The sequence below is a fragment of the Grammomys surdaster genome, unplaced genomic scaffold (genome assembly GCF_004785775.1).
Source record: "Grammomys surdaster isolate TR1022 unplaced genomic scaffold, NIH_TR_1.0 182, whole genome shotgun sequence".
Classification (NCBI taxonomy): Eukaryota; Metazoa; Chordata; class Mammalia; order Rodentia; family Muridae; genus Grammomys; species Grammomys surdaster.
In genome coordinates, this window is record NW_021604627.1 from 2,072,953 (window position 1) to 2,076,602 (window position 3,650).

Below are 3,650 nucleotides of genomic sequence, written 5' to 3' on the forward strand. Positions count from 1 at the left end.
TGTGTGTGTGTGTGTGTGTGTGTGTGTGTGTGTGTGTGTGTGTGTGAATGGTGGAAACTCCACCTTGCTACGTAATAGAGTGTGCCCCATGGGAAGGCAGCTCTGAGGTCACCCAGACCCAGGCCTATGATAATGAGATTATAAAACCCTGCTGGCCGGGCAGTGGTGGCGCATGCCTGTAATCCCAGCACTTGGGAGGCAGAGGCAGGCGGATTTCTGAGTTCGAGGCCAGCCTGGTCTACAGAGTGAGTTCCAGGATGGCCAGGGCTACACAGAGAAACCCTGTCTCAAAAACCAAAAAAAAAAAAAAAAAAACCCTGCTGTTTGTATTCGGGTAAGTGTATGGGGGTAAATAATAGAGAAATGGGGATAATTTAGGAGGGGAAGCCCCTGGAGAACAAAGCTCCTGGCCCCTGGACTCCAAAGAGTCACACAACTGACTAGTGACCCCTTCTTGCACAGGAGGAAGCAGGGTTGGGGACTTGGAGGGGGAGGAGAAACAGAGCTTTTGGGGTGGGGCAATGGGTATGGAAAGACTTCAAGGAAAGTCTGTTTGGCCTTCTGGCTGGCCTCTAAAGAGCTAGATCTCAGGAAGTTGGGCAGGGCAGAGAACTAGGACTTAGCTTTCGGGGAGAAACCCTGTTGCCGCCCTTTTTCCCACCCCCACCCCAGACTTCAGTGTGTGCAGTGTGTTAATCGACCTCTTGGCTATGGATCTTAAGGAGGACCTGAGTGGCAGAGGCAGGGGGTGGGGTGGGGTGGGGTGGTGGTGGTGTATCTTTCTGCTGCTGGCCTGAGCTTCTGCACTCCTCGGCCGAGCTTTGCATCGCCTCTTGTGGCAGCGCCTTGTCTGCAGACTGTAATTCCACACTCCCTCAAGCACCGGGACTGAGGAAATCTACTGAAGGAATTGGAACTGCATCCATGAGCAGCATGGGTGGGAGGATTTAGAAAATAGACAAAACTTGGGAGTTATACACTGCCTCCCCCTACCCTCCACTCCTGAATAATTTACCCTCCCCCTTCCAGGCCACCCCTCCCCCCACTGCCTCAATTCTTTAAGATTCGCAGCCAGTCTTGTCATATGGTTTTGTTTCTGTGCTACTTTTTAAATTATTATTATTCAGACACCAAAATTGGACATGTGTAGAAGTAATCAGGCTGAAGAAGCGAGGGATTCAGACTCAGAACCACGGTTTACTGAACCTTCCCCACTCCAGCCCCAAAGGGACACCATCTTGTCTACTGTGAGGGAGTAAGCCCTTGGGGTCCATCTCCCCTAAACCTGACCAGCCTGGGCAACAATTTTCAGGAGCCCCTAGCTCCAACTAAAACTGTAGGGGGGGGAGGGGAGTTCTTTAGACTCGGTAGCAAATTGCTTGCTATTTTCTATGGAAAGAACCCTACCTTGGGTAAACAATGCTACCTCAAATATGAATGTTTAAAACCCAACCAGCCTCTATACATAGGACTTTTGACAATTGGAGATCCCCCCCCCAATCTGATGAACCACCTCCACGTCCTCTTCTTCACTGTGCTGTCCTCCAGCAATTGTCTTCCACCGCAACTCTGACTTGGGCCTCCCACCCAAGCAGCAGCCCTCCGCTCCCCCAAGCAGTTTCTCTTGCTCCCAGCGGCCTGTGCAGTCTCGAAGGGCACACTCACAGCACGGAAGCTCCCTCGCTTCCTGGCCTCCTGCCCCCTTGAGCTGGTTTCCTTTTACAAGCTTTCTTCGAGCTGCTGGGGCTGTGGCAATGCCTGCGGCTCCCTTGCAGTTCTGGGTCTCCCTGCAGAGCTTCAGGCTGTGAATCTGCTTTCTCCCTGCTAAGGTCAAGCCTCCTCCTTTTGAGTGGCCACAGTTCGGGTTTGCCCTGCAGAGCTCCCACACTACAGCAACCCAAATATGGGAATGGGGAGGGGTCACACCCAAGCCAAGGACCTAGGGGTGCAGGATTGACGAAGAGAAACAATGCAAACCTCAGAAGCAGTTCGGACTTTGCAGCCAGAGATTCGCGGGGGGTGGGGGAGTGAGAGGGGAGGCTAGAAATGCAGCAAGAAGGTAGATCCTTCACTTCCTAGGGAAAGGTCTGGAAAGAAGCCTCTGGCATCTGCAATGATACTTTAAAGTGTCCCTGTAGTTTCTAGGGCCAAATCCATCCCTGATAGGCTGCAGTTAACTCTAAGCAGTAATCAGAAGCTAACAGCTTTAGGGTGGGACTCAGCAACCACCTGATACCAAGTCAGCAGCAGCTCCCTCAAAAAGGGACCTCTGAGGGTGGGGGTGGGGGGAAGCGGTCTTTCTACCGCCCCAATCCCAGAGAGTAGTGAACTCTGTAAACACCAGGGAGAAGGATGTGGAGAAAAATAAGAGGAAAAGCCATTAAATTTGTTTCCTCTAAAGAGCACTACCCCCTACCCTTTCTCCAAACTGTACCTTAAAAATCAGAAGAGAGAACGCGTTAACTTTTGTTTGGTTTAACATTGCCAGTTTGAAGTCAACCGTAGCGGCCCCCCCCAAAGGTTTTGTAAAATATTTAATCTACCTCAGACAATTTCCTGCAGTCCCTAACTGGACCACCCCACTTACTACTGAGAGGCTGCCAAAACTCCGTCTTGACTGCAGGCTGGCAACCAGAGGCCCTCCAGCTGGAGCAGCCACAAGACTACTAACAGAACCAAAGGAGATGAAGGCCAGGAACTCCGGAGTTTCCCTGCATACGAAGAAGCTCCAGAAACAGACTGACTTCGAATTTTTCACACTAGACTGAATGTTGGCCCTGTGACCTTGTATGGTCCTACCCACGCTGAACTCTTGTCAAGTGGTCATGGGGATGGTGTCACTTCCTTCCTAGTGTCATGCATCTGTAAGAGGGTACTACTGTGGGAGGGTTGGCCCACTGTGGGTCTCCCACTACCCTCTTCTGCTCCATTCAGTTTTCTTACATATGATCTTACTGAGGAATACGGGAGACAATCGAGAGTGGTATCCTTCAATGCTCCGGCTCCTCAACCCCTTCTAAAGGCAACGCTCACGGGGGAGAACAGCTCTGCCCAGTTTCCATTCCCGCCTCCAGAATAACGAGCCGAAAACATGTGTACTGTAAATAAAGCCGGTCTAAATAAAGCACTCGGGTAAAGGCTGCCGAGAAAACACTCTGCATCGCTCTGTGCTCAGAGTGAGTCAGCTTCCCAGGCCCCGAGGAACAATGGAGGCCTTGCCAAAGGTCCCCTTCTATAGACCCCCCCCCAACTTTGCCCAGGCCTGTTTAGGTGGTGGTGGTGGGGCGCTAGTACCCTGTGACTTATGCCCAGAGAATGGGGAAGAGGAGGGTGTCCCCGGAGATCAAGGGTAGGATCCAACCCTGAGATTAATGCCACCATGAATCCCTCTGCCACCAGCTGCAGAGGCTAGATGGAGGCGCTAAACAAACAGCCGGCAAAGAAGCAATGTTGTCCCAGACTAAGGAGGGTCTTCTCGTGCTTGCCCAACTCACCTCTCCTAAATCTCAGATGGAAAGAAGGTAGCCAACTACCTGAGTCACCTTCACTCTTCACTTCCTGCCTAGGCCTACATACATACACTGTCCACACGTGTGTGTTGGAGGCCAGGCCTCCCACGTAGACAGTGTGAGCATCAAAGCAGAGCAAAC